Here is a 12,024-nt window from a genome sequence, read left to right on the forward strand (position 1 = left end):
TGCTTCGGAAACTACAACTAGTCTTCCTGTGTACGATCAAAGCGTAGACAGTTTAAGACATTACTCCCATGGAGAAAAGTTCACATGGTCCTTATTGTGTTCAATGCCGATGCAATTTTTGTGTTTCATCTACACTCTGAAGGTCCACAGATTACAGAATGAATCCAGATGTACATCGGAAACTTCTACTAGTCTTTCAGGGAACGATCAAAACGTAGACAGTTTAAGACATTACTCTCATGGAGAAAAGTCCGCATGGTGATTATTGTGTTCAATGCTGATTCAATTTCTGCGTTTGATCAACACTCGGAAGGTCCACAGATTACAGAATGCCTCCAGATGTGCTTCGGAAACTACCACTAGTCTATCAGTGAACGATCAAAGCGTAGACATTTTAAGACATTACTCCCATGGAGAAAAGTCCGCATGGTGCTTATTGTGTTCAATGCCGAAGCAATTTTTGTGTTTCATCAACACTCTGGAGGTCCACAGATTACAGAATGCCTCTAGATGTGCTTCGGAAACTACTACTAGTCTTTCTGTGTACGATCAAAGCGTAGACAGTTTAAGACATTACTCCCATGGAGAAAAGTCCGCATGGTGATTATTGTGTTCAATGCCGATGCAATTTTTGTGTTTCATCAACATTCTGAAGGTCAACAGATTACAGAATGCATCCAGATGTGCTTCGGAAACTACTACTAGTCTTCCAGGGAACGACCAAAGCGTAGACAGTTGAAGACATTACTCTCATGGAGAAAAGTCCGCATGGTGATTATTGTGTTCAATGCCGATGCAATTTCTGTGTTTCATCAACACTCTGAAGATCCACAAATTACAGAAAGCATCCAGATGTGCTTCGGAAATTACTACTAGTCTTCCAGGGAACGTTTAAAGCGTAGACAGTTTAAGACATTACTCTCAAGGAGAAAAGTCCGCATGGTGCTTATTGTGTTCGATGCCGATTCAATATCTGAGTTTCATCAACACTCTGAAGGTCCGCAGATTACAGAATGCCTCCAGATGTGCTTCGGAAACTACTACTAGTCTTCCAGTGTACGTACAAAGCGTAGACAGTTTAAGACATTACTCCCATGGAGAATAGTCCACACGGTGTTTTTTGTGTTCAATGCCGATGCAATTTTTGTCTTTCATCAACATTCTGAACGTCCACAGATTACAGAATCCCTCCAGATGTGCTTCGGAAACTACACCTAGTCTTCCAGTGTACGATCAAAGCGTAGACAGTTTAAGACATTACTCCCATGGAAAAAAGTCGGCATGGTGCTTATTGTGCTCAATGCCGATGCAATTTTTGTGTTTCATCAACACTCTGAAGTTCCACAGATTACAGAATGCCTCCAGATGGGCCTCGGAAACTACTACTACTCTTCCATTGAACGATCAAAGCGTAGACAGTTTAAGACATTACTCCCATGGAGAAAACTCCGCATGATGTTTATTGTGTTCAATGCCGCTGCAATTTCTGTGTTTCATCAATACTCTGAAATTCCACAGATTACAGAATGCATGCAGATGTGCTTCGGAAACTACTACTAGTCTTCCAGGGAACGATCAAAGCGTAGACAGTTTCACACATTACTCCCATGGAGAAAAGTTCGCATGGTGCTTATTGTGTTCAATGCCGATGCAATTTCTGTGTTTCATCAACACTCTGAAGGTATACAGATTACAGAATGCCTCCAGATGTGCTTCAGAAACTACTGCTAGTCTTCCAGTGAACGATCGCATCTTAGACAGTTTAAGACATTACTCTCATAGAGAAAAGTCCGCATGGTGCTTATTGTGCTCAATGCCGATTCAATTTCTGTTTTTCATCAACACTCTGAAGATTCACAGATTACAGAATGCATCCAGATGTTCTTCGGAAACTACTACTACTCTTCCAGTGTACGATCAAAGCGTAGACAGTTTAAGACATTACTACCATGGAGAAAAGTCCGCATGGTGCTTATTGTGTTCAATGCCGATGATATTTTTGTGTTTCATCAACACTCGGAAGGTTCACAGATTACAGAATGCATCCAGATGTGCTTCTGAAACTACTACTAGTCTTCCAGGGAACTTTCAATGCGTAAACAGTTTAAGACATTATTAACATGGAGAAAAGTCCGCATGGTGCTTATTGTGTTCAATGCCGATGCAATTTTTGGTTTCGTCAAAACTCTGAAGGTAAACAGATTACAGAATGAATCCAAATGTGCTTCGGAAACTACTACTAGTCTTCCAGGGAACGAATAAAGCGTAGACAGTTTAAGACATTACTCCAATGGAGAAAAGTCCGCATGGTGCTTATTGTGTTCAATGGCGATGCAATTTCTGTGTTTCATCAACACTCTGAAGTTCCACAGATTACAGAATGCCTCCAGATGTGCCTCGGAAACTACTACTACTCTTCCAGGGAACGATCAAAGCGTAGGCAGTTTGAGACATTACACCCATGGAGAAAAGTTCGCATGGTGCTTATTGTGTTCAATGCCGATGCAATTTCTGTGTTTCATCAACACTCTGAAGGTATACAGATTACAGAATGCCTCCAGATGTGCTTCGGAAACTACTGCTAGTCTTCCAATGAACGATCACAGCTTATACAATTTAAGACATTACTCTCACGGAGAAAGGTCCGCATGGTGCTCATTGTGTTCAATGCCGATTCAATTTCTGTGTTTCATCAACACTCTGAAGGTCCACAGATTACAGAATGCCTCCAGATGTGCTTCGGAAACTACTACTAGTGTTCCAGTGAACGATCAAAGTGTAGACAGTTTAAGGCATTACTCTCATGGAGAGAAGTCCGCATGGTGCTTATTGTGTTCAATGCCATTTCAATTTCTGATTTTCATCAACACTCTGTAGGTCCACAGATTACAGAATGCATCCAGATGTTCTTCGGAAACTACTTCTAGTCTTCCAGTGTACGATCAAAGCATAGACAGTTTAAGACGTTACTCCCATGGAGAAAAGTCCGCATGGTGTTTATTGTGTTCAATGCCGATGATATTTTTGTGTTTCATCAATACTGTGAAGGTTCACAGATTACAAAATGCATCCAGATGTGCTTCGGAAACTACTACTAGTCTTCCAGGGAACGATTAAAGCGTAGACAGTTTAAGACATTACTCCCATGGAGAAAAGTCCGCATGGTGCTTATTGTGTTAAATGCAGATTCAATTTCTGGGTTTCATCAACACTCTGAAGGTTCACAGATTATAGAATGCATCCAGATGTGCTTCGGAAACAACTACTAGTCATCCAGGGAACGATCAAAGCGTAGACAGTTTAACACAATTCTCTCATGTAGAAAAGTCTGTATGGTGCTTATTGTGTTCAATGCCGATGCAATTTTTGTGTTTCATCAACACTCTGAAGGGCCACAGATTTCAGAATGCATCCAGATATGCTTCGGAAACTACTACTAGTCTTCCAGGAACGATTAAAGCGTAGACAGTTAAAGACATTACTCCCATGGAGAAAAGTCCGAATGGTGCTTATTGTGATCAATGACGATGCAATTTCTGTGTTTCATCAACACTCTGAAGGTCCACAGATTACACAATGCATCCAGATGTGCTTCAGAAACTACTACTAGTCTTCCTGTGTACGATCAAAGCGTAGACAGTTATGACATTACTCCCATGGAGAAAAGTTCGCTTGGTGCTTATTGTGTTCAATGCCGATGCAATTTTTGTGTTTCATCAACACTCAGAAGGTCCACAGGTTACAGAATGCTCCAGATGTGCTTCGGAAGCTACTACTAATCTTCCAGTGTACGATCAAAGCGTAGACAGTTTAAGACATTACTACCATAGAGAAAGTTCCGCATGGTGCTTATTGTGTTAAATGCCGATGCAATTTTTGTGTGCATCAACACTCTGAAGCTCCACAGATTACAGAATGCATCCAGATGTGCTTCGGAAACTACAACTAGTCTTCCTGTGTACGATCAAAGCGTAGACAGTTTAAGACATTACTCCCATGGAGAAAAGTTCACATGGTCCTTATTGTGTTCAATGCCGATGCAATTTTTGTGTTTCATCTACACTCTGAAGGTCCACAGATTACAGAATGAATCCAGATGTACATCGGAAACTTCTACTAGTCTTTCAGGGAACGATCAAAACGTAGACAGTTTAAGACATTACTCTCATGGAGAAAAGTCCGCATGGTGATTATTGTGTTCAATGCTGATTCAATTTCTGCGTTTGATCAACACTCGGAAGGTCCACAGATTACAGAATGCCTCCAGATGTGCTTCGGAAACTACCACTAGTCTATCAGTGAACGATCAAAGCGTAGACAGTTTAAGACATTACTCCCATGGAGAAAAGTCCGCATGGTGCTTATTGTGTTCAATGCCGAAGCAATTTTTGTGTTTCATCAACACTCTGGAGGTCCACAGATTACAGAATGCCTCTAGATGTGCTTCGGAAACTACTACTAGTCTTTCTGTGTACGATCAAAGCGTAGACAGTTTAAGACATTACTCCCATGGAGAAAAGTCCGCATGGTGATTATTGTGTTCAATGCCGATGCAATTTTTGTGTTTCATCAACATTCTGAAGGTCAACAGATTACAGAATGCATCCAGATGTGCTTCGGAAACTACTACTAGTCTTCCAGGGAACGACCAAAGCGTAGACAGTTGAAGACATTACTCTCATGGAGAAAAGTCCGCATGGTGATTATTGTGTTCAATGCCGATGCAATTTCTGTGTTTCATCAACACTCTGAAGATCCACAAATTACAGAAAGCATCCAGATGTGCTTCGGAAATTACTACTAGTCTTCCAGGGAACGTTTAAAGCGTAGACAGTTTAAGACATTACTCTCAAGGAGAAAAGTCCGCATGGTGCTTATTGTGTTCGATGCCGATTCAATATCTGAGTTTCATCAACACTCTGAAGGTCCGCAGATTACAGAATGCCTCCAGATGTGCTTCGGAAACTACTACTAGTCTTCCAGTGTACGTACAAAGCGTAGACAGTTTAAGACATTACTCCCATGGAGAATAGTCCACACGGTGTTTTTTGTGTTCAATGCCGATGCAATTTTTGTCTTTCATCAACATTCTGAACGTCCACAGATTACAGAATCCCTCCAGATGTGCTTCGGAAACTACACCTAGTCTTCCAGTGTACGATCAAAGCGTAGACAGTTTAAGACATTACTCCCATGGAAAAAAGTCGGCATGGTGCTTATTGTGCTCAATGCCGATGCAATTTTTGTGTTTCATCAACACTCTGAAGTTCCACAGATTACAGAATGCCTCCAGATGGGCCTCGGAAACTACTACTACTCTTCCATTGAACGATCAAAGCGTAGACAGTTTAAGACATTACTCCCATGGAGAAAACTCCGCATGATGTTTATTGTGTTCAATGCCGCTGCAATTTCTGTGTTTCATCAATACTCTGAAATTCCACAGATTACAGAATGCATGCAGATGTGCTTCGGAAACTACTACTAGTCTTCCAGGGAACGATCAAAGCGTAGACAGTTTCACACATTACTCCCATGGAGAAAAGTTCGCATGGTGCTTATTGTGTTCAATGCCGATGCAATTTCTGTGTTTCATCAACACTCTGAAGGTATACAGATTACAGAATGCCTCCAGATGTGCTTCAGAAACTACTGCTAGTCTTCCAGTGAACGATCGCATCTTAGACAGTTTAAGACATTACTCTCATAGAGAAAAGTCCGCATGGTGCTTATTGTGCTCAATGCCGATTCAATTTCTGTTTTTCATCAACACTCTGAAGATTCACAGATTACAGAATGCATCCAGATGTTCTTCGGAAACTACTACTACTCTTCCAGTGTACGATCAAAGCGTAGACAGTTTAAGACATTACTACCATGGAGAAAAGTCCGCATGGTGCTTATTGTGTTCAATGCCGATGATATTTTTGTGTTTCATCAACACTCGGAAGGTTCACAGATTACAGAATGCATCCAGATGTGCTTCTGAAACTACTACTAGTCTTCCAGGGAACTTTCAATGCGTAAACAGTTTAAGACATTATTAACATGGAGAAAAGTCCGCATGGTGCTTATTGTGTTCAATGCCGATGCAATTTTTGGTTTCGTCAAAACTCTGAAGGTAAACAGATTACAGAATGAATCCAAATGTGCTTCGGAAACTACTACTAGTCTTCCAGGGAACGAATAAAGCGTAGACAGTTTAAGACATTACTCCAATGGAGAAAAGTCCGCATGGTGCTTATTGTGTTCAATGGCGATGCAATTTCTGTGTTTCATCAACACTCTGAAGTTCCACAGATTACAGAATGCCTCCAGATGTGCCTCGGAAACTACTACTACTCTTCCAGGGAACGATCAAAGCGTAGGCAGTTTGAGACATTACACCCATGGAGAAAAGTTCGCATGGTGCTTATTGTGTTCAATGCCGATGCAATTTCTGTGTTTCATCAACACTCTGAAGGTATACAGATTACAGAATGCCTCCAGATGTGCTTCGGAAACTACTGCTAGTCTTCCAATGAACGATCACAGCTTATACAATTTAAGACATTACTCTCACGGAGAAAGGTCCGCATGGTGCTCATTGTGTTCAATGCCGATTCAATTTCTGTGTTTCATCAACACTCTGAAGGTCCACAGATTACAGAATGCCTCCAGATGTGCTTCGGAAACTACTACTAGTGTTCCAGTGAACGATCAAAGTGTAGACAGTTTAAGGCATTACTCTCATGGAGAGAAGTCCGCATGGTGCTTATTGTGTTCAATGCCATTTCAATTTCTGATTTTCATCAACACTCTGTAGGTCCACAGATTACAGAATGCATCCAGATGTTCTTCGGAAACTACTTCTAGTCTTCCAGTGTACGATCAAAGCATAGACAGTTTAAGACGTTACTCCCATGGAGAAAAGTCCGCATGGTGTTTATTGTGTTCAATGCCGATGATATTTTTGTGTTTCATCAATACTGTGAAGGTTCACAGATTACAAAATGCATCCAGATGTGCTTCGGAAACTACTACTAGTCTTCCAGGGAACGATTAAAGCGTAGACAGTTTAAGACATTACTCCCATGGAGAAAAGTCCGCATGGTGCTTATTGTGTTAAATGCAGATTCAATTTCTGGGTTTCATCAACACTCTGAAGGTTCACAGATTATAGAATGCATCCAGATGTGCTTCGGAAACAACTACTAGTCATCCAGGGAACGATCAAAGCGTAGACAGTTTAACACAATTCTCTCATGTAGAAAAGTCTGTATGGTGCTTATTGTGTTCAATGCCGATGCAATTTTTGTGTTTCATCAACACTCTGAAGGGCCACAGATTTCAGAATGCATCCAGATATGCTTCGGAAACTACTACTAGTCTTCCAGGAACGATTAAAGCGTAGACAGTTAAAGACATTACTCCCATGGAGAAAAGTCCGCATGGTGCGTATTGTGGTTAATGCCGATGCAATTTTTGTGTTTCATCAACACTCTGATGGTCCACAGATTACAGAATGCATCCAGATGTACTTCGCAAACTACTACTAGTCTTCCAGGGAACGATCAAAACATAGACAGTTTAAGACATTACTCCCATGGAGAAAAGTCCGAATGGTGCTTATTGTGTTCAATGCCGATTCAATTTCTTTGTTTCATCAACACTCTGAAGGTTCACAGATTAGAGAATGCCTGCAGATGTGCTTCGGAAACTACTACTAGTCAACCAGGGAACGATCAAAGCGTAGACAGTTTAAGACAGTTCTCTGATGTAGAAAAGTCCGTATGGTGCTTATTGTGTTCAATGCCGAAGCTATTTCTGTGTTTCATCAACACTCTGAAGGTCCACAGATTACAGAATGCCTCCAGATCTGCTTCTGAAACTACTACTATTCTTCCAGGGAACGATCAAAGCGTAGACAGTTTAAGACATTACTCTAAGGGAGAAAAGTCCGCATGGTGCTTATTGTGTTCAATGCCGATTCACTTTCTGTGTTTCATCAACACTCTGAATGTCCGCTGATTACAGAATGCCTCCAGAAGTGCATCGGAAACTACTACTAGTCTTCCAGTGTACGATCAAAGCGTAGACAGTTTAAGACATTACTCCCATGGAGAAAAGTCCGCATGGTGATTTTTATGTTCAATGCCGATGCAATTTTTGTGTTTCATCAACACTCTGAACGTCCACAGATTACAGAATGCCACCAGAAGTGCATCGGAAACTACTACTAGTCTTCCAGTGTACGATCAAAGCGTAGACAGTTTAAGACATTACTCCCATGGAGAAAAGTCCGCATGGTGCTTATTGTGTTCAATGGCGATGCAATTTCTGTGTTTCATCAACACTCTGAAGTTCCACAGATTACAGAAGGCCTCCAGATGTGCCTCGGAAACTACTACTACTCTTCCAGGGAACGATCAAAGCGTAGGCAGTTTGAGACACTACTCCCATGGAGAAAAGTTCGCATGGTGCTTATTGTGTTCAATGCCGATGCAATTTCTGTGTTTTATCAACACTCTGAAGGTATACAGATTACAGAATGCCTCCAGATGTGCTTCGGAAACTACTGCTAGTCTTCCAGTGAACGATCACAGCTTATACAATTTAAGACATTACTCTCACGGAGAAAGGTCCGTATGGTGCTCATTGTGTTCAATGACGATTCAATTTCTGTGTTTCATCAACACTGAAGGTCCACAGATTACAGAATGCCTCCAGATGTGCTTCGGAAACTACTACTAGTGTTCCAGTGAACGATCAAAGTGTAGACAGTTTAAGTCATTACTCTCATGGAGAGAAGTCCGCATGGTGCTTATTGTGTTCAATTCCATTTCAATTTCTGTTTTTCATCAACACTCTGAAGGTCCACAGATTAAAGAATGCATCCAGATGTTCTTCGGAAACTACTACTAGTCTTCCAGTGTACGATCAAAGCGTAGACAGTTTAAGACATTACTCCCATGGAGAAAAGTCCGCATGGTGCTTATTGTGTTCAATGCCGATGATATTTTTGTGTTTCATCAACACTCTGAAGGTTCACAGATTACAGAATGCATCCAGATATGCTTCGGAAACTACTACTAGTCTTCCAGGGAACGATCAAAGCGTAGACAGTTTAAGACATTACTCCCATGGAGAAAACTCTGCATGGTGCTTATTGTGGTTAATGCCGATGCAATTTTTGTGTTTCATCAACACTCTGATGGTCCACAGATTACAGAATGCATCCAGATGTACTTCGGAAACTACTACTAGTCTTCCAGGGAACGATCAAAACGTACACAGTTTAAGACATTACTCCCATGGAGAAAAGTCCGCATGGTGCTTATTGTGTTCAATGCCGATTCAATTTCTTTGTTTCATCAACCCTCTGAAGGTTCACAGATTATAGAATGCCTGCAGATGTGCTTCGGAAACTACTACTAGTCATCCAGGGAACGATCAAAGCATAGACAGTTTAAGACAGTTCTCTCATGTAGAATAGTCCGTATGGTGCTTATTATGTTCTATGCCGAAGCAATTTCTGTGTTTCATCAACACTCTGAAGGTCCACAGATTACAGAATGCATCCAGGTGTGCTTCTGAAACTACTACTAGTCTTCCAGGGAACGATCAAAGCGTAGACAGTTTAAGACATTACTCTAAGGGAGAAAAGTCCGCATGGTGCTTATTGTGTTCAATGCCGATTTATTTTCTGTGTTTCATCAACACTCTGAAGGTCCGCTGATTACAGAATGCCTCCAGATGTGCATCGGAAACTACTACTAGTGTTCCAGTGAACGATCAAAGTGTAGACAGTTTAAGTCATTACTCTCATGGAGAGAAGTCCGCATGGTGCTTATTGTGTTCAATGCCATTTCAATTTCTGATTTTCATCAACACTCTGAAGGTCCACAGATTACAGAATGCCTCCAGATATGCTTCGGAAACTACTACTAGTCTTCCAGTGTACGATCAAAGCGTAGACAGTTTAAGACATTACTCCCATGGAGAAAAGTCCGCATGGTGCTTATTGTGTTCCATGCCTATGCAATTTCTGTGTTTCATCAACACTCGGAGGATCCACAGATTACAGAATGCATCCAGATGTGCTTCTGAAACTACTACTAGTCTTCCAGGGAACGATCAAAGCGTAGACAGTTTAAGACATTACTCTAAGGGAGAAAAGTCCGCATTGTGCTTATTGTGTTCAATGCCGATTCTTTTTCTGTGTTTCATCAACACTCTGAAGCTCCGCTGATTACAGAATGCCTCCAGATGTGCATCGGAAACTACTACTAGTCTTCCAGTGTACGATCAAAGCGTAGACAGTTTAAGACATTACTCCCATGGAGAAAAGTCCGCATGGTGCTTATTGTGTTCAATGGCGATGATATTTTTGTGTTTCATCAACACTGTGAAGGTTCACAGATTACAAAATGCATCCAGATGTGCTTCGGAAACTACTACTAGTCTTCCAGGGAACGATCAAAGCGTAGACAGTTTAAGACATTACTCCCATGGAGAAAAGTCCGCATGGTGCTTATTGTGTTCAATGCCGATTCAATTTCTGTGTTTCATCAGCACTCTGAAGGTTCACAGATTATAGAATGCATCCAGATGTGCTTCGGAAGCAACTACTAGTCATCCAGGGAACGATCAAAGCGTAGACAGTTTAACACAATTCTCTCATGTAGAAAAGTCTGTATGGTGCTTATTGTGTTCAATGCCGATGCAATTTTTGTGTTTCATCAACACTCTGAAGGGCCACAGATTTCAGAATGCATCCAGATATGCTTCGGAAACTACTACTAGTCTTCCAGGGAACGATTAAAGCGTAGACAGTTAAAGACATTACTCCCATGGAGAAAAGTCCGCATGGTGCGTATTGTGGTTAATGCCGATGCAATTTTTGTGTTTCATCAACACTCTGATGGTCCACAGATTACAGAATGCATCCAGATGTACTTCGCAAACTACTACTAGTCTTCCAGGGAACGATCAAAACATAGACAGTTTAAGACATTACTCCCATGGAGAAAAGTCCGCATGGTTCTTATTGTGTTCAATGCCGATTCAATTTCTTTGTTTCATCAACACTCTGAAGGTTCACAGATTAGAGAATGCCTGCAGATGTGCTTCGGAAACTACTACTAGTCATCCAGGGAACGATCAAAGCGTAGACAGTTTAAGACAGTTCTCTCATGTAGAAAAGTCCGTATGGTGCTTATTGTGTTCAATGCCGAAGCAATTTCTGTGTTTCATCAACACTCTGAAGGTCCACAGATTACAGAATGCCTCCAGATGTGCTTCTGAAACTACTACTAGTCTTCCAGGGAACGATCAAAGCGTAGACAGTTTAAGACATTACTCTAAGGGAGAAAAGTCCGCATGGTGCTTATTGTGTTCAATGCCGATTCATTATCTGTGTTTCATCAACACTCTGAATGTCCGCTGATTACAGAATGCCTCCAGAAGTGCATCGGAAACTACTACTAGTCTTCCAGTGTACGATCAAAGCGTAGACAGTTTAAGACATTACTCCCATGGAGAAAAGTCCGCATGGTGCTTTTTGTGTTCAATGCCGATGCAATTTTTGTGTTTCATCAACACTCAGAACGTCCACAGATTACAGAATGCCACCAGATGTGCATCGGAAACTACTACTAGTCTTCCAGTGAACGATCAAAACGTAGACAGTTTAAGACATTACTCTAATGGAGAAAAGTTCGCATGGTGCTTATTGTGTTCAATGCCGATGCAATTTCTGTGTTTCATCAACACTCTGAGGTTCCACAGATTACAGAATGCATCCAGCTGTGCTTCTGAAACTACTACTAGTCTTCCAGGGAGCTTTCAATGCGTAAACAGTTTAAGACATTATTAACATGGAGAAAAGTCCGCATGGTGCTTATTGTGTTCAATGCCGATGCAATTTTTGGTTTCGTCAAAACTCTGAAGGTAAACAGATTACAGATTGCATCCAAATGTGCTTCGGAAACTACTACTAGTCTTCCAGGGAACGAATAAAGCGTAGACAGTCTAAGACATTAC

This window comes from Schistocerca gregaria, chromosome 9, assembly GCF_023897955.1.
Source record: "Schistocerca gregaria isolate iqSchGreg1 chromosome 9, iqSchGreg1.2, whole genome shotgun sequence".
Classification (NCBI taxonomy): domain Eukaryota; kingdom Metazoa; phylum Arthropoda; class Insecta; order Orthoptera; family Acrididae; genus Schistocerca; species Schistocerca gregaria.